The sequence below is a fragment of the Sphaerodactylus townsendi genome, linkage group LG02, assembly GCF_021028975.2.
Source record: "Sphaerodactylus townsendi isolate TG3544 linkage group LG02, MPM_Stown_v2.3, whole genome shotgun sequence".
Classification (NCBI taxonomy): Eukaryota; Metazoa; Chordata; class Lepidosauria; order Squamata; family Sphaerodactylidae; genus Sphaerodactylus; species Sphaerodactylus townsendi.
The window spans coordinates 17,265,005-17,284,243 of NC_059426.1; the positions used below are offsets into that span (position 1 = coordinate 17,265,005).

The 19,239-nt window shown below is 88.9% G+C and overlaps 1 protein-coding gene across 1 annotated transcript in view; it reads right to left on the bottom strand.

Annotated features, from left to right (window-relative positions):
- The window catches only part of NRP2 (neuropilin 2), a 254,183-nt gene that overhangs the window by 194,323 nt on the left and 40,621 nt on the right, over window positions 1-19,239 (bottom strand). The gene's annotated exons all lie outside the window — the stretch shown is intronic.

Here is a 19,239-nt window from a genome sequence, read left to right on the forward strand (position 1 = left end):
TACAGTTTTTGCCTCTGAATCCCGACCAGCGAATTCCTGGGCTGGGTTCTCCCCTCCCCTCCCTCCCTTCCTGCCTCTCTTTCCTTTCCTAAAAATGTTTTACAGACATCCAGTCTCCAAGTACAAAGGAAATCTCTGGACACTTCAAGCGAAGGTGATTACTATACGCAACAATCGTCCCCACACGCCGACTCACACTACTTCGTAGATAGACCAGGAAAAAAGGCAACTGTATATGAGCTCGTCTCTGCAATTTCAGATGTTCTTTTTTTTCCCCAAACAGACAACACAGACATCAGATTATTTGGAAATAGAACTTCCTCTATTTCTTCCCTCCTGTTAGCTCTTATGCAAGCAGTTGTATGGCTTTCTTCCATCGTTACCCTAACAGCACCTCACAGACACGATTACATGCGAACGGAACAATGCAACCCCCTTGCAAAGCGAGGGAGGGAAAAAATGTAATCCCCTCTTTACAAAACTAGTTCAGATACGGAATTGGATGCCCGAGACAAAGAAAGGTGAAAAGTAACCCTGCCTTGACCCTTCGCTCCCAAGTCTTAAACTGACCTCTTCCTCCCCCGCCATCCCTCCAAGACAGTCCATCTATGTTTGCCAACCCCGTTTCAGCCATATTTAGGAAAGGAACATTCTTGTGGTTGCTTAGCACAGATCTGTCTGAATGCTCTTTAACCCTGCAGGGTTAACACTTTTTCAGATCAGAGGGAGGGTGAAAAACTGCACGGAGGGCTAGCAATACTTAGCAAGGGCTAAAAGACAATCTTCAGATATAGATTTAAGGAAGGAAGGAAGTTTTCTTTTTTTAAAAAAAAACTCATAATAACTATAACAATGTGGTCAGCAGAGAATGAACAGTCGTTTCTGCCTTTCTTTCGCAAGGGCCGTGTGTCTTTGTCACGAACCAACAAATATCTGAGCCGTTTGTAAGCCCAGGGACAGCAACTTGCTGAACCTGGAATACGGCTTGAACATCTTTTAAATGGTGTCCCTGCAAACCCTGAAGTGTGTTAGAAGCAACCTGAGAAGTTATGAAAACCGCGTAATGGCCCCTTAATAGGCCGACATCCTAGACAAATATCCTCCCTGACAATGTCAGGGTAGAGTCTGTGGGAAAGACCTGCATATCCCACCCCGGCCCACACAGGCGGTTTCTACATCAATGGCTTCCAGATCACATCTTGAGATTCCTTGTTTCAGATCCAACCACATGTCTATGAACGCTCTCCCCTTCCAAAACACTCTCTCCTCCCCACCTTGGCTTTCCCTTCATCTCCCCCCCCCACCCCCCCACCCCGGCATCTCCCTTCAAGACTCCAAGCCAAACTAAGCAGTTGGAATTAAAGACTACAATCATCAACAATGGCGGTTTTTGTGGTGCCGGCCCACAAATAGCCTGGTAACAATTACATTGTGAGAGACGAAAAGCACTTTCAGGCCTCGGTTATAACATCAGACCCTGGAGGGCGATTTCATCTTCAAGAAAACATTTCATCTTATGAATGCCACAAATCTGATTTATTATTTCATTACCGGCTGAGGGAGGGAAAAATCTGCATCCTACACACAATTGATATCACACTGAAGAATCCCAGCAATTCCTCTTTCCCGACACAATTTCTACGAGGCACATTACTTTTATTCTCCCTAGACCCGTCAGAAGTGAAGTAGCTGCCCATTTGATGTTGCCCCATTGCAATCCAAAGAAGACTGCCTTCCAGGACACAGGTGTCAAACTCACGGCCCTCCAGATGTTCAGGGGCTGATGGGAGTTGTAGTCCATAACATCTGGAGTGCCAAAGGTTCGCCACCATGGCCATAGACTATCTCACATGGCTCTGGACTTGGGGCTGGGGATAAGGGAAGTGCTAGGAGAAGCCATGACTCAGTGGCAGAGCATCTGATTGGTATGCCAAAGGTCCACCGCCAGCAAGATGTAGCTGGGGGGGGGGGGGCCCCCCCCCCCCCACCCCCCCCCCCCCCCACCCCCCCCCCCCCCCACCCCCCCCCCCCCCCACCCCCCCCCCCCCCCACCCCCCCCCCCCCCCACCCCCCCCCCCCCCCACCCCCCCCCCCCCCCACCCCCCCCCCCCCCCACCCCCCCCCCCCCCCACCCCCCCCCCCCCCCACCCCCCCCCCCCCCCACCCCCCCCCCCCCCCACCCCCCCCCCCCCCCACCCCCCCCCCCCCCCACCCCCCCCCCCCCCCACCCCCCCCCCCCCCCACCCCCCCCCCCCCCCACCCCCCCCCCCCCCCACCCCCCCCCCCCCCCACCCCCCCCCCCCCCCACCCCCCCCCCCCCCCACCCCCCCCCCCCCCCACCCCCCCCCCCCCCCACCCCCCCCCCCCCCCACCCCCCCCCCCCCCCACCCCCCCCCCCCCCCACCCCCCCCCCCCCCCACCCCCCCCCCCCCCCACCCCCCCCCCCCCCCACCCCCCCCCCCCCCCACCCCCCCCCCCCCCCACCCCCCCCCCCCCCCACCCCCCCCCCCCCCCACCCCCCCCCCCCCCCACCCCCCCCCCCCCCCACCCCCCCCCCCCCCCACCCCCCCCCCCCCCCACCCCCCCCCCCCCCCACCCCCCCCCCCCCCCACCCCCCCCCCCCCCCACCCCCCCCCCCCCCCACCCCCCCCCCCCCCCACCCCCCCCCCCCCCCACCCCCCCCCCCCCCCACCCCCCCCCCCCCCCACCCCCCCCCCCCCCCACCCCCCCCCCCCCCCACCCCCCCCCCCCCCCACCCCCCCCCCCCCCCACCCCCCCCCCCCCCCACCCCCCCCCCCCCCCACCCCCCCCCCCCCCCACCCCCCCCCCCCCCCACCCCCCCCCCCCCCCACCCCCCCCCCCCCCCACCCCCCCCCCCCCCCACCCCCCCCCCCCCCCACCCCCCCCCCCCCCCACCCCCCCCCCCCCCCACCCCCCCCCCCCCCCACCCCCCCCCCCCCCCACCCCCCCCCCCCCCCACCCCCCCCCCCCCCCACCCCCCCCCCCCCCCACCCCCCCCCCCCCCCACCCCCCCCCCCCCCCACCCCCCCCCCCCCCCACCCCCCCCCCCCCCCACCCCCCCCCCCCCCCACCCCCCCCCCCCCCCACCCCCCCCCCCCCCCACCCCCCCCCCCCCCCACCCCCCCCCCCCCCCACCCCCCCCCCCCCCCACCCCCCCCCCCCCCCACCCCCCCCCCCCCCCACCCCCCCCCCCCCCCACCCCCCCCCCCCCCCACCCCCCCCCCCCCCCACCCCCCCCCCCCCCCACCCCCCCCCCCCCCCACCCCCCCCCCCCCCCACCCCCCCCCCCCCCCACCCCCCCCCCCCCCCACCCCCCCCCCCCCCCACCCCCCCCCCCCCCCACCCCCCCCCCCCCCCACCCCCCCCCCCCCCCACCCCCCCCCCCCCCCACCCCCCCCCCCCCCCACCCCCCCCCCCCCCCACCCCCCCCCCCCCCCACCCCCCCCCCCCCCCACCCCCCCCCCCCCCCACCCCCCCCCCCCCCCACCCCCCCCCCCCCCCACCCCCCCCCCCCCCCACCCCCCCCCCCCCCCACCCCCCCCCCCCCCCACCCCCCCCCCCCCCCACCCCCCCCCCCCCCCACCCCCCCCCCCCCCCACCCCCCCCCCCCCCCACCCCCCCCCCCCCCCACCCCCCCCCCCCCCCACCCCCCCCCCCCCCCACCCCCCCCCCCCCCCACCCCCCCCCCCCCCCACCCCCCCCCCCCCCCACCCCCCCCCCCCCCCACCCCCCCCCCCCCCCACCCCCCCCCCCCCCCACCCCCCCCCCCCCCCACCCCCCCCCCCCCCCACCCCCCCCCCCCCCCACCCCCCCCCCCCCCCACCCCCCCCCCCCCCCACCCCCCCCCCCCCCCACCCCCCCCCCCCCCCACCCCCCCCCCCCCCCACCCCCCCCCCCCCCCACCCCCCCCCCCCCCCACCCCCCCCCCCCCCCACCCCCCCCCCCCCCCACCCCCCCCCCCCCCCACCCCCCCCCCCCCCCACCCCCCCCCCCCCCCACCCCCCCCCCCCCCCACCCCCCCCCCCCCCCACCCCCCCCCCCCCCCACCCCCCCCCCCCCCCACCCCCCCCCCCCCCCACCCCCCCCCCCCCCCACCCCCCCCCCCCCCCACCCCCCCCCCCCCCCACCCCCCCCCCCCCCCACCCCCCCCCCCCCCCACCCCCCCCCCCCCCCACCCCCCCCCCCCCCCACCCCCCCCCCCCCCCACCCCCCCCCCCCCCCACCCCCCCCCCCCCCCACCCCCCCCCCCCCCCACCCCCCCCCCCCCCCACCCCCCCCCCCCCCCACCCCCCCCCCCCCCCACCCCCCCCCCCCCCCACCCCCCCCCCCCCCCACCCCCCCCCCCCCCCACCCCCCCCCCCCCCCACCCCCCCCCCCCCCCACCCCCCCCCCCCCCCACCCCCCCCCCCCCCCACCCCCCCCCCCCCCCACCCCCCCCCCCCCCCACCCCCCCCCCCCCCCACCCCCCCCCCCCCCCACCCCCCCCCCCCCCCACCCCCCCCCCCCCCCACCCCCCCCCCCCCCCACCCCCCCCCCCCCCCACCCCCCCCCCCCCCCACCCCCCCCCCCCCCCACCCCCCCCCCCCCCCACCCCCCCCCCCCCCCACCCCCCCCCCCCCCCACCCCCCCCCCCCCCCACCCCCCCCCCCCCCCACCCCCCCCCCCCCCCACCCCCCCCCCCCCCCACCCCCCCCCCCCCCCACCCCCCCCCCCCCCCACCCCCCCCCCCCCCCACCCCCCCCCCCCCCCACCCCCCCCCCCCCCCACCCCCCCCCCCCCCCACCCCCCCCCCCCCCCACCCCCCCCCCCCCCCACCCCCCCCCCCCCCCACCCCCCCCCCCCCCCACCCCCCCCCCCCCCCACCCCCCCCCCCCCCCACCCCCCCCCCCCCCCACCCCCCCCCCCCCCCACCCCCCCCCCCCCCCACCCCCCCCCCCCCCCACCCCCCCCCCCCCCCACCCCCCCCCCCCCCCACCCCCCCCCCCCCCCACCCCCCCCCCCCCCCACCCCCCCCCCCCCCCACCCCCCCCCCCCCCCACCCCCCCCCCCCCCCACCCCCCCCCCCCCCCACCCCCCCCCCCCCCCACCCCCCCCCCCCCCCACCCCCCCCCCCCCCCACCCCCCCCCCCCCCCACCCCCCCCCCCCCCCACCCCCCCCCCCCCCCACCCCCCCCCCCCCCCACCCCCCCCCCCCCCCACCCCCCCCCCCCCCCACCCCCCCCCCCCCCCACCCCCCCCCCCCCCCACCCCCCCCCCCCCCCACCCCCCCCCCCCCCCACCCCCCCCCCCCCCCACCCCCCCCCCCCCCCACCCCCCCCCCCCCCCACCCCCCCCCCCCCCCACCCCCCCCCCCCCCCACCCCCCCCCCCCCCCACCCCCCCCCCCCCCCACCCCCCCCCCCCCCCACCCCCCCCCCCCCCCACCCCCCCCCCCCCCCACCCCCCCCCCCCCCCACCCCCCCCCCCCCCCACCCCCCCCCCCCCCCACCCCCCCCCCCCCCCACCCCCCCCCCCCCCCACCCCCCCCCCCCCCCACCCCCCCCCCCCCCCACCCCCCCCCCCCCCCACCCCCCCCCCCCCCCACCCCCCCCCCCCCCCACCCCCCCCCCCCCCCACCCCCCCCCCCCCCCACCCCCCCCCCCCCCCACCCCCCCCCCCCCCCACCCCCCCCCCCCCCCACCCCCCCCCCCCCCCACCCCCCCCCCCCCCCACCCCCCCCCCCCCCCACCCCCCCCCCCCCCCACCCCCCCCCCCCCCCACCCCCCCCCCCCCCCACCCCCCCCCCCCCCCACCCCCCCCCCCCCCCACCCCCCCCCCCCCCCACCCCCCCCCCCCCCCACCCCCCCCCCCCCCCACCCCCCCCCCCCCCCACCCCCCCCCCCCCCCACCCCCCCCCCCCCCCACCCCCCCCCCCCCCCACCCCCCCCCCCCCCCACCCCCCCCCCCCCCCACCCCCCCCCCCCCCCACCCCCCCCCCCCCCCACCCCCCCCCCCCCCCACCCCCCCCCCCCCCCACCCCCCCCCCCCCCCACCCCCCCCCCCCCCCACCCCCCCCCCCCCCCACCCCCCCCCCCCCCCACCCCCCCCCCCCCCCACCCCCCCCCCCCCCCACCCCCCCCCCCCCCCACCCCCCCCCCCCCCCACCCCCCCCCCCCCCCACCCCCCCCCCCCCCCACCCCCCCCCCCCCCCACCCCCCCCCCCCCCCACCCCCCCCCCCCCCCACCCCCCCCCCCCCCCACCCCCCCCCCCCCCCACCCCCCCCCCCCCCCACCCCCCCCCCCCCCCACCCCCCCCCCCCCCCACCCCCCCCCCCCCCCACCCCCCCCCCCCCCCACCCCCCCCCCCCCCCACCCCCCCCCCCCCCCACCCCCCCCCCCCCCCACCCCCCCCCCCCCCCACCCCCCCCCCCCCCCACCCCCCCCCCCCCCCACCCCCCCCCCCCCCCACCCCCCCCCCCCCCCACCCCCCCCCCCCCCCACCCCCCCCCCCCCCCACCCCCCCCCCCCCCCACCCCCCCCCCCCCCCACCCCCCCCCCCCCCCACCCCCCCCCCCCCCCACCCCCCCCCCCCCCCACCCCCCCCCCCCCCCACCCCCCCCCCCCCCCACCCCCCCCCCCCCCCACCCCCCCCCCCCCCCACCCCCCCCCCCCCCCACCCCCCCCCCCCCCCACCCCCCCCCCCCCCCACCCCCCCCCCCCCCCACCCCCCCCCCCCCCCACCCCCCCCCCCCCCCACCCCCCCCCCCCCCCACCCCCCCCCCCCCCCACCCCCCCCCCCCCCCACCCCCCCCCCCCCCCACCCCCCCCCCCCCCCACCCCCCCCCCCCCCCACCCCCCCCCCCCCCCACCCCCCCCCCCCCCCACCCCCCCCCCCCCCCACCCCCCCCCCCCCCCACCCCCCCCCCCCCCCACCCCCCCCCCCCCCCACCCCCCCCCCCCCCCACCCCCCCCCCCCCCCACCCCCCCCCCCCCCCACCCCCCCCCCCCCCCACCCCCCCCCCCCCCCACCCCCCCCCCCCCCCACCCCCCCCCCCCCCCACCCCCCCCCCCCCCCACCCCCCCCCCCCCCCACCCCCCCCCCCCCCCACCCCCCCCCCCCCCCACCCCCCCCCCCCCCCACCCCCCCCCCCCCCCACCCCCCCCCCCCCCCACCCCCCCCCCCCCCCACCCCCCCCCCCCCCCACCCCCCCCCCCCCCCACCCCCCCCCCCCCCCACCCCCCCCCCCCCCCACCCCCCCCCCCCCCCACCCCCCCCCCCCCCCACCCCCCCCCCCCCCCACCCCCCCCCCCCCCCACCCCCCCCCCCCCCCACCCCCCCCCCCCCCCACCCCCCCCCCCCCCCACCCCCCCCCCCCCCCACCCCCCCCCCCCCCCACCCCCCCCCCCCCCCACCCCCCCCCCCCCCCACCCCCCCCCCCCCCCACCCCCCCCCCCCCCCACCCCCCCCCCCCCCCACCCCCCCCCCCCCCCACCCCCCCCCCCCCCCACCCCCCCCCCCCCCCACCCCCCCCCCCCCCCACCCCCCCCCCCCCCCACCCCCCCCCCCCCCCACCCCCCCCCCCCCCCACCCCCCCCCCCCCCCACCCCCCCCCCCCCCCACCCCCCCCCCCCCCCACCCCCCCCCCCCCCCACCCCCCCCCCCCCCCACCCCCCCCCCCCCCCACCCCCCCCCCCCCCCACCCCCCCCCCCCCCCACCCCCCCCCCCCCCCACCCCCCCCCCCCCCCACCCCCCCCCCCCCCCACCCCCCCCCCCCCCCACCCCCCCCCCCCCCCACCCCCCCCCCCCCCCACCCCCCCCCCCCCCCACCCCCCCCCCCCCCCACCCCCCCCCCCCCCCACCCCCCCCCCCCCCCACCCCCCCCCCCCCCCACCCCCCCCCCCCCCCACCCCCCCCCCCCCCCACCCCCCCCCCCCCCCACCCCCCCCCCCCCCCACCCCCCCCCCCCCCCACCCCCCCCCCCCCCCACCCCCCCCCCCCCCCACCCCCCCCCCCCCCCACCCCCCCCCCCCCCCACCCCCCCCCCCCCCCACCCCCCCCCCCCCCCACCCCCCCCCCCCCCCACCCCCCCCCCCCCCCACCCCCCCCCCCCCCCACCCCCCCCCCCCCCCACCCCCCCCCCCCCCCACCCCCCCCCCCCCCCACCCCCCCCCCCCCCCACCCCCCCCCCCCCCCACCCCCCCCCCCCCCCACCCCCCCCCCCCCCCACCCCCCCCCCCCCCCACCCCCCCCCCCCCCCACCCCCCCCCCCCCCCACCCCCCCCCCCCCCCACCCCCCCCCCCCCCCACCCCCCCCCCCCCCCACCCCCCCCCCCCCCCACCCCCCCCCCCCCCCACCCCCCCCCCCCCCCACCCCCCCCCCCCCCCACCCCCCCCCCCCCCCACCCCCCCCCCCCCCCACCCCCCCCCCCCCCCACCCCCCCCCCCCCCCACCCCCCCCCCCCCCCACCCCCCCCCCCCCCCACCCCCCCCCCCCCCCACCCCCCCCCCCCCCCACCCCCCCCCCCCCCCACCCCCCCCCCCCCCCACCCCCCCCCCCCCCCACCCCCCCCCCCCCCCACCCCCCCCCCCCCCCACCCCCCCCCCCCCCCACCCCCCCCCCCCCCCACCCCCCCCCCCCCCCACCCCCCCCCCCCCCCACCCCCCCCCCCCCCCACCCCCCCCCCCCCCCACCCCCCCCCCCCCCCACCCCCCCCCCCCCCCACCCCCCCCCCCCCCCACCCCCCCCCCCCCCCACCCCCCCCCCCCCCCACCCCCCCCCCCCCCCACCCCCCCCCCCCCCCACCCCCCCCCCCCCCCACCCCCCCCCCCCCCCACCCCCCCCCCCCCCCACCCCCCCCCCCCCCCACCCCCCCCCCCCCCCACCCCCCCCCCCCCCCACCCCCCCCCCCCCCCACCCCCCCCCCCCCCCACCCCCCCCCCCCCCCACCCCCCCCCCCCCCCACCCCCCCCCCCCCCCACCCCCCCCCCCCCCCACCCCCCCCCCCCCCCACCCCCCCCCCCCCCCACCCCCCCCCCCCCCCACCCCCCCCCCCCCCCACCCCCCCCCCCCCCCACCCCCCCCCCCCCCCACCCCCCCCCCCCCCCACCCCCCCCCCCCCCCACCCCCCCCCCCCCCCACCCCCCCCCCCCCCCACCCCCCCCCCCCCCCACCCCCCCCCCCCCCCACCCCCCCCCCCCCCCACCCCCCCCCCCCCCCACCCCCCCCCCCCCCCACCCCCCCCCCCCCCCACCCCCCCCCCCCCCCACCCCCCCCCCCCCCCACCCCCCCCCCCCCCCACCCCCCCCCCCCCCCACCCCCCCCCCCCCCCACCCCCCCCCCCCCCCACCCCCCCCCCCCCCCACCCCCCCCCCCCCCCACCCCCCCCCCCCCCCACCCCCCCCCCCCCCCACCCCCCCCCCCCCCCACCCCCCCCCCCCCCCACCCCCCCCCCCCCCCACCCCCCCCCCCCCCCACCCCCCCCCCCCCCCACCCCCCCCCCCCCCCACCCCCCCCCCCCCCCACCCCCCCCCCCCCCCACCCCCCCCCCCCCCCACCCCCCCCCCCCCCCACCCCCCCCCCCCCCCACCCCCCCCCCCCCCCACCCCCCCCCCCCCCCACCCCCCCCCCCCCCCACCCCCCCCCCCCCCCACCCCCCCCCCCCCCCACCCCCCCCCCCCCCCACCCCCCCCCCCCCCCACCCCCCCCCCCCCCCACCCCCCCCCCCCCCCACCCCCCCCCCCCCCCACCCCCCCCCCCCCCCACCCCCCCCCCCCCCCACCCCCCCCCCCCCCCACCCCCCCCCCCCCCCACCCCCCCCCCCCCCCACCCCCCCCCCCCCCCACCCCCCCCCCCCCCCACCCCCCCCCCCCCCCACCCCCCCCCCCCCCCACCCCCCCCCCCCCCCACCCCCCCCCCCCCCCACCCCCCCCCCCCCCCACCCCCCCCCCCCCCCACCCCCCCCCCCCCCCACCCCCCCCCCCCCCCACCCCCCCCCCCCCCCACCCCCCCCCCCCCCCACCCCCCCCCCCCCCCACCCCCCCCCCCCCCCACCCCCCCCCCCCCCCACCCCCCCCCCCCCCCACCCCCCCCCCCCCCCACCCCCCCCCCCCCCCACCCCCCCCCCCCCCCACCCCCCCCCCCCCCCACCCCCCCCCCCCCCCACCCCCCCCCCCCCCCACCCCCCCCCCCCCCCACCCCCCCCCCCCCCCACCCCCCCCCCCCCCCACCCCCCCCCCCCCCCACCCCCCCCCCCCCCCACCCCCCCCCCCCCCCACCCCCCCCCCCCCCCACCCCCCCCCCCCCCCACCCCCCCCCCCCCCCACCCCCCCCCCCCCCCACCCCCCCCCCCCCCCACCCCCCCCCCCCCCCACCCCCCCCCCCCCCCACCCCCCCCCCCCCCCACCCCCCCCCCCCCCCACCCCCCCCCCCCCCCACCCCCCCCCCCCCCCACCCCCCCCCCCCCCCACCCCCCCCCCCCCCCACCCCCCCCCCCCCCCACCCCCCCCCCCCCCCACCCCCCCCCCCCCCCACCCCCCCCCCCCCCCACCCCCCCCCCCCCCCACCCCCCCCCCCCCCCACCCCCCCCCCCCCCCACCCCCCCCCCCCCCCACCCCCCCCCCCCCCCACCCCCCCCCCCCCCCACCCCCCCCCCCCCCCACCCCCCCCCCCCCCCACCCCCCCCCCCCCCCACCCCCCCCCCCCCCCACCCCCCCCCCCCCCCACCCCCCCCCCCCCCCACCCCCCCCCCCCCCCACCCCCCCCCCCCCCCACCCCCCCCCCCCCCCACCCCCCCCCCCCCCCACCCCCCCCCCCCCCCACCCCCCCCCCCCCCCACCCCCCCCCCCCCCCACCCCCCCCCCCCCCCACCCCCCCCCCCCCCCACCCCCCCCCCCCCCCACCCCCCCCCCCCCCCACCCCCCCCCCCCCCCACCCCCCCCCCCCCCCACCCCCCCCCCCCCCCACCCCCCCCCCCCCCCACCCCCCCCCCCCCCCACCCCCCCCCCCCCCCACCCCCCCCCCCCCCCACCCCCCCCCCCCCCCACCCCCCCCCCCCCCCACCCCCCCCCCCCCCCACCCCCCCCCCCCCCCACCCCCCCCCCCCCCCACCCCCCCCCCCCCCCACCCCCCCCCCCCCCCACCCCCCCCCCCCCCCACCCCCCCCCCCCCCCACCCCCCCCCCCCCCCACCCCCCCCCCCCCCCACCCCCCCCCCCCCCCACCCCCCCCCCCCCCCACCCCCCCCCCCCCCCACCCCCCCCCCCCCCCACCCCCCCCCCCCCCCACCCCCCCCCCCCCCCACCCCCCCCCCCCCCCACCCCCCCCCCCCCCCACCCCCCCCCCCCCCCACCCCCCCCCCCCCCCACCCCCCCCCCCCCCCACCCCCCCCCCCCCCCACCCCCCCCCCCCCCCACCCCCCCCCCCCCCCACCCCCCCCCCCCCCCACCCCCCCCCCCCCCCACCCCCCCCCCCCCCCACCCCCCCCCCCCCCCACCCCCCCCCCCCCCCACCCCCCCCCCCCCCCACCCCCCCCCCCCCCCACCCCCCCCCCCCCCCACCCCCCCCCCCCCCCACCCCCCCCCCCCCCCACCCCCCCCCCCCCCCACCCCCCCCCCCCCCCACCCCCCCCCCCCCCCACCCCCCCCCCCCCCCACCCCCCCCCCCCCCCACCCCCCCCCCCCCCCACCCCCCCCCCCCCCCACCCCCCCCCCCCCCCACCCCCCCCCCCCCCCACCCCCCCCCCCCCCCACCCCCCCCCCCCCCCACCCCCCCCCCCCCCCACCCCCCCCCCCCCCCACCCCCCCCCCCCCCCACCCCCCCCCCCCCCCACCCCCCCCCCCCCCCACCCCCCCCCCCCCCCACCCCCCCCCCCCCCCACCCCCCCCCCCCCCCACCCCCCCCCCCCCCCACCCCCCCCCCCCCCCACCCCCCCCCCCCCCCACCCCCCCCCCCCCCCACCCCCCCCCCCCCCCACCCCCCCCCCCCCCCACCCCCCCCCCCCCCCACCCCCCCCCCCCCCCACCCCCCCCCCCCCCCACCCCCCCCCCCCCCCACCCCCCCCCCCCCCCACCCCCCCCCCCCCCCACCCCCCCCCCCCCCCACCCCCCCCCCCCCCCACCCCCCCCCCCCCCCACCCCCCCCCCCCCCCACCCCCCCCCCCCCCCACCCCCCCCCCCCCCCACCCCCCCCCCCCCCCACCCCCCCCCCCCCCCACCCCCCCCCCCCCCCACCCCCCCCCCCCCCCACCCCCCCCCCCCCCCACCCCCCCCCCCCCCCACCCCCCCCCCCCCCCACCCCCCCCCCCCCCCACCCCCCCCCCCCCCCACCCCCCCCCCCCCCCACCCCCCCCCCCCCCCACCCCCCCCCCCCCCCACCCCCCCCCCCCCCCACCCCCCCCCCCCCCCACCCCCCCCCCCCCCCACCCCCCCCCCCCCCCACCCCCCCCCCCCCCCACCCCCCCCCCCCCCCACCCCCCCCCCCCCCCACCCCCCCCCCCCCCCACCCCCCCCCCCCCCCACCCCCCCCCCCCCCCACCCCCCCCCCCCCCCACCCCCCCCCCCCCCCACCCCCCCCCCCCCCCACCCCCCCCCCCCCCCACCCCCCCCCCCCCCCACCCCCCCCCCCCCCCACCCCCCCCCCCCCCCACCCCCCCCCCCCCCCACCCCCCCCCCCCCCCACCCCCCCCCCCCCCCACCCCCCCCCCCCCCCACCCCCCCCCCCCCCCACCCCCCCCCCCCCCCACCCCCCCCCCCCCCCACCCCCCCCCCCCCCCACCCCCCCCCCCCCCCACCCCCCCCCCCCCCCACCCCCCCCCCCCCCCACCCCCCCCCCCCCCCACCCCCCCCCCCCCCCACCCCCCCCCCCCCCCACCCCCCCCCCCCCCCACCCCCCCCCCCCCCCACCCCCCCCCCCCCCCACCCCCCCCCCCCCCCACCCCCCCCCCCCCCCACCCCCCCCCCCCCCCACCCCCCCCCCCCCCCACCCCCCCCCCCCCCCACCCCCCCCCCCCCCCACCCCCCCCCCCCCCCACCCCCCCCCCCCCCCACCCCCCCCCCCCCCCACCCCCCCCCCCCCCCACCCCCCCCCCCCCCCACCCCCCCCCCCCCCCACCCCCCCCCCCCCCCACCCCCCCCCCCCCCCACCCCCCCCCCCCCCCACCCCCCCCCCCCCCCACCCCCCCCCCCCCCCACCCCCCCCCCCCCCCACCCCCCCCCCCCCCCACCCCCCCCCCCCCCCACCCCCCCCCCCCCCCACCCCCCCCCCCCCCCACCCCCCCCCCCCCCCACCCCCCCCCCCCCCCACCCCCCCCCCCCCCCACCCCCCCCCCCCCCCACCCCCCCCCCCCCCCACCCCCCCCCCCCCCCACCCCCCCCCCCCCCCACCCCCCCCCCCCCCCACCCCCCCCCCCCCCCACCCCCCCCCCCCCCCACCCCCCCCCCCCCCCACCCCCCCCCCCCCCCACCCCCCCCCCCCCCCACCCCCCCCCCCCCCCACCCCCCCCCCCCCCCACCCCCCCCCCCCCCCACCCCCCCCCCCCCCCACCCCCCCCCCCCCCCACCCCCCCCCCCCCCCACCCCCCCCCCCCCCCACCCCCCCCCCCCCCCACCCCCCCCCCCCCCCACCCCCCCCCCCCCCCACCCCCCCCCCCCCCCACCCCCCCCCCCCCCCACCCCCCCCCCCCCCCACCCCCCCCCCCCCCCACCCCCCCCCCCCCCCACCCCCCCCCCCCCCCACCCCCCCCCCCCCCCACCCCCCCCCCCCCCCACCCCCCCCCCCCCCCACCCCCCCCCCCCCCCACCCCCCCCCCCCCCCACCCCCCCCCCCCCCCACCCCCCCCCCCCCCCACCCCCCCCCCCCCCCACCCCCCCCCCCCCCCACCCCCCCCCCCCCCCACCCCCCCCCCCCCCCACCCCCCCCCCCCCCCACCCCCCCCCCCCCCCACCCCCCCCCCCCCCCACCCCCCCCCCCCCCCACCCCCCCCCCCCCCCACCCCCCCCCCCCCCCACCCCCCCCCCCCCCCACCCCCCCCCCCCCCCACCCCCCCCCCCCCCCACCCCCCCCCCCCCCCACCCCCCCCCCCCCCCACCCCCCCCCCCCCCCACCCCCCCCCCCCCCCACCCCCCCCCCCCCCCACCCCCCCCCCCCCCCACCCCCCCCCCCCCCCACCCCCCCCCCCCCCCACCCCCCCCCCCCCCCACCCCCCCCCCCCCCCACCCCCCCCCCCCCCCACCCCCCCCCCCCCCCACCCCCCCCCCCCCCCACCCCCCCCCCCCCCCACCCCCCCCCCCCCCCACCCCCCCCCCCCCCCACCCCCCCCCCCCCCCACCCCCCCCCCCCCCCACCCCCCCCCCCCCCCACCCCCCCCCCCCCCCACCCCCCCCCCCCCCCACCCCCCCCCCCCCCCACCCCCCCCCCCCCCCACCCCCCCCCCCCCCCACCCCCCCCCCCCCCCACCCCCCCCCCCCCCCACCCCCCCCCCCCCCCACCCCCCCCCCCCCCCACCCCCCCCCCCCCCCACCCCCCCCCCCCCCCACCCCCCCCCCCCCCCACCCCCCCCCCCCCCCACCCCCCCCCCCCCCCACCCCCCCCCCCCCCCACCCCCCCCCCCCCCCACCCCCCCCCCCCCCCACCCCCCCCCCCCCCCACCCCCCCCCCCCCCCACCCCCCCCCCCCCCCACCCCCCCCCCCCCCCACCCCCCCCCCCCCCCACCCCCCCCCCCCCCCACCCCCCCCCCCCCCCACCCCCCCCCCCCCCCACCCCCCCCCCCCCCCACCCCCCCCCCCCCCCACCCCCCCCCCCCCCCACCCCCCCCCCCCCCCACCCCCCCCCCCCCCCACCCCCCCCCCCCCCCACCCCCCCCCCCCCCCACCCCCCCCCCCCCCCACCCCCCCCCCCCCCCACCCCCCCCCCCCCCCACCCCCCCCCCCCCCCACCCCCCCCCCCCCCCACCCCCCCCCCCCCCCACCCCCCCCCCCCCCCACCCCCCCCCCCCCCCACCCCCCCCCCCCCCCACCCCCCCCCCCCCCCACCCCCCCCCCCCCCCACCCCCCCCCCCCCCCACCCCCCCCCCCCCCCACCCCCCCCCCCCCCCACCCCCCCCCCCCCCCACCCCCCCCCCCCCCCACCCCCCCCCCCCCCCACCCCCCCCCCCCCCCACCCCCCCCCCCCCCCACCCCCCCCCCCCCCCACCCCCCCCCCCCCCCACCCCCCCCCCCCCCCACCCCCCCCCCCCCCCACCCCCCCCCCCCCCCACCCCCCCCCCCCCCCACCCCCCCCCCCCCCCACCCCCCCCCCCCCCCACCCCCCCCCCCCCCCACCCCCCCCCCCCCCCACCCCCCCCCCCCCCCACCCCCCCCCCCCCCCACCCCCCCCCCCCCCCACCCCCCCCCCCCCCCACCCCCCCCCCCCCCCACCCCCCCCCCCCCCCACCCCCCCCCCCCCCCACCCCCCCCCCCCCCCACCCCCCCCCCCCCCCACCCCCCCCCCCCCCCACCCCCCCCCCCCCCCACCCCCCCCCCCCCCCACCCCCCCCCCCCCCCACCCCCCCCCCCCCCCACCCCCCCCCCCCCCCACCCCCCCCCCCCCCCACCCCCCCCCCCCCCCACCCCCCCCCCCCCCCACCCCCCCCCCCCCCCACCCCCCCCCCCCCCCACCCCCCCCCCCCCCCACCCCCCCCCCCCCCCACCCCCCCCCCCCCCCACCCCCCCCCCCCCCCACCCCCCCCCCCCCCCACCCCCCCCCCCCCCCACCCCCCCCCCCCCCCACCCCCCCCCCCCCCCACCCCCCCCCCCCCCCACCCCCCCCCCCCCCCACCCCCCCCCCCCCCCACCCCCCCCCCCCCCCACCCCCCCCCCCCCCCACCCCCCCCCCCCCCCACCCCCCCCCCCCCCCACCCCCCCCCCCCCCCACCCCCCCCCCCCCCCACCCCCCCCCCCCCCCACCCCCCCCCCCCCCCACCCCCCCCCCCCCCCACCCCCCCCCCCCCCCACCCCCCCCCCCCCCCACCCCCCCCCCCCCCCACCCCCCCCCCCCCCCACCCCCCCCCCCCCCCACCCCCCCCCCCCCCCACCCCCCCCCCCCCCCACCCCCCCCCCCCCCCACCCCCCCCCCCCCCCACCCCCCCCCCCCCCCACCCCCCCCCCCCCCCACCCCCCCCCCCCCCCACCCCCCCCCCCCCCCACCCCCCCCCCCCCCCACCCCCCCCCCCCCCCACCCCCCCCCCCCCCCACCCCCCCCCCCCCCCACCCCCCCCCCCCCCCACCCCCCCCCCCCCCCACCCCCCCCCCCCCCCACCCCCCCCCCCCCCCACCCCCCCCCCCCCCCACCCCCCCCCCCCCCCACCCCCCCCCCCCCCCACCCCCCCCCCCCCCCACCCCCCCCCCCCCCCACCCCCCCCCCCCCCCACCCCCCCCCCCCCCCACCCCCCCCCCCCCCCACCCCCCCCCCCCCCCACCCCCCCCCCCCCCCACCCCCCCCCCCCCCCACCCCCCCCCCCCCCCACCCCCCCCCCCCCCCACCCCCCCCCCCCCCCACCCCCCCCCCCCCCCACCCCCCCCCCCCCCCACCCCCCCCCCCCCCCACCCCCCCCCCCCCCCACCCCCCCCCCCCCCCACCCCCCCCCCCCCCCACCCCCCCCCCCCCCCACCCCCCCCCCCCCCCACCCCCCCCCCCCCCCACCCCCCCCCCCCCCCACCCCCCCCCCCCCCCACCCCCCCCCCCCCCCACCCCCCCCCCCCCCCACCCCCCCCCCCCCCCACCCCCCCCCCCCCCCACCCCCCCCCCCCCCCACCCCCCCCCCCCCCCACCCCCCCCCCCCCCCACCCCCCCCCCCCCCCACCCCCCCCCCCCCCCACCCCCCCCCCCCCCCACCCCCCCCCCCCCCCACCCCCCCCCCCCCCCACCCCCCCCCCCCCCCACCCCCCCCCCCCCCCACCCCCCCCCCCCCCCACCCCCCCCCCCCCCCACCCCCCCCCCCCCCCACCCCCCCCCCCCCCCACCCCCCCCCCCCCCCACCCCCCCCCCCCCCCACCCCCCCCCCCCCCCACCCCCCCCCCCCCCCACCCCCCCCCCCCCCCACCCCCCCCCCCCCCCACCCCCCCCCCCCCCCACCCCCCCCCCCCCCCACCCCCCCCCCCCCCCACCCCCCCCCCCCCCCACCCCCCCCCCCCCCCACCCCCCCCCCCCCCCACCCCCCCCCCCCCCCACCCCCCCCCCCCCCCACCCCCCCCCCCCCCCACCCCCCCCCCCCCCCACCCCCCCCCCCCCCCACCCCCCCCCCCCCCCACCCCCCCCCCCCCCCACCCCCCCCCCCCCCCACCCCCCCCCCCCCCCACCCCCCCCCCCCCCCACCCCCCCCCCCCCCCACCCCCCCCCCCCCCCACCCCCCCCCCCCCCCACCCCCCCCCCCCCCCACCCCCCCCCCCCCCCACCCCCCCCCCCCCCCACCCCCCCCCCCCCCCACCCCCCCCCCCCCCCACCCCCCCCCCCCCCCACCCCCCCCCCCCCCCACCCCCCCCCCCCCCCACCCCCCCCCCCCCCCACCCCCCCCCCCCCCCACCCCCCCCCCCCCCCACCCCCCCCCCCCCCCACCCCCCCCCCCCCCCACCCCCCCCCCCCCCCACCCCCCCCCCCCCCCACCCCCCCCCCCCCCCACCCCCCCCCCCCCCCACCCCCCCCCCCCCCCACCCCCCCCCCCCCCCACCCCCCCCCCCCCCCACCCCCCCCCCCCCCCACCCCCCCCCCCCCCCACCCCCCCCCCCCCCCACCCCCCCCCCCCCCCACCCCCCCCCCCCCCCACCCCCCCCCCCCCCCACCCCCCCCCCCCCCCACCCCCCCCCCCCCCCACCCCCCCCCCCCCCCACCCCCCCCCCCCCCCACCCCCCCCCCCCCCCACCCCCCCCCCCCCCCACCCCCCCCCCCCCCCACCCCCCCCCCCCCCCACCCCCCCCCCCCCCCACCCCCCCCCCCCCCCACCCCCCCCCCCCCCCACCCCCCCCCCCCCCCACCCCCCCCCCCCCCCACCCCCCCCCCCCCCCACCCCCCCCCCCCCCCACCCCCCCCCCCCCCCACCCCCCCCCCCCCCCACCCCCCCCCCCCCCCACCCCCCCCCCCCCCCACCCCCCCCCCCCCCCACCCCCCCCCCCCCCCACCCCCCCCCCCCCCCACCCCCCCCCCCCCCCACCCCCCCCCCCCCCCACCCCCCCCCCCCCCCACCCCCCCCCCCCCCCACCCCCCCCCCCCCCCACCCCCCCCCCCCCCCACCCCCCCCCCCCCCCACCCCCCCCCCCCCCCACCCCCCCCCCCCCCCACCCCCCCCCCCCCCCACCCCCCCCCCCCCCCACCCCCCCCCCCCCCCACCCCCCCCCCCCCCCACCCCCCCCCCCCCCCACCCCCCCCCCCCCCCACCCCCCCCCCCCCCCACCCCCCCCCCCCCCCACCCCCCCCCCCCCCCACCCCCCCCCCCCCCCACCCCCCCCCCCCCCCACCCCCCCCCCCCCCCACCCCCCCCCCCCCCCACCCCCCCCCCCCCCCACCCCCCCCCCCCCCCACCCCCCCCCCCCCCCACCCCCCCCCCCCCCCACCCCCCCCCCCCCCCACCCCCCCCCCCCCCCACCCCCCCCCCCCCCCACCCCCCCCCCCCCCCACCCCCCCCCCCCCCCACCCCCCCCCCCCCCCACCCCCCCCCCCCCCCACCCCCCCCCCCCCCCACCCCCCCCCCCCCCCACCCCCCCCCCCCCCCACCCCCCCCCCCCCCCACCCCCCCCCCCCCCCACCCCCCCCCCCCCCCACCCCCCCCCCCCCCCACCCCCCCCCCCCCCCACCCCCCCCCCCCCCCACCCCCCCCCCCCCCCACCCCCCCCCCCCCCCACCCCCCCCCCCCCCCACCCCCCCCCCCCCCCACCCCCCCCCCCCCCCACCCCCCCCCCCCCCCACCCCCCCCCCCCCCCACCCCCCCCCCCCCCCACCCCCCCCCCCCCCCACCCCCCCCCCCCCCCACCCCCCCCCCCCCCCACCCCCCCCCCCCCCCACCCCCCCCCCCCCCCACCCCCCCCCCCCCCCACCCCCCCCCCCCCCCACCCCCCCCCCCCCCCACCCCCCCCCCCCCCCACCCCCCCCCCCCCCCACCCCCCCCCCCCCCCACCCCCCCCCCCCCCCACCCCCCCCCCCCCCCACCCCCCCCCCCCCCCACCCCCCCCCCCCCCCACCCCCCCCCCCCCCCACCCCCCCCCCCCCCCACCCC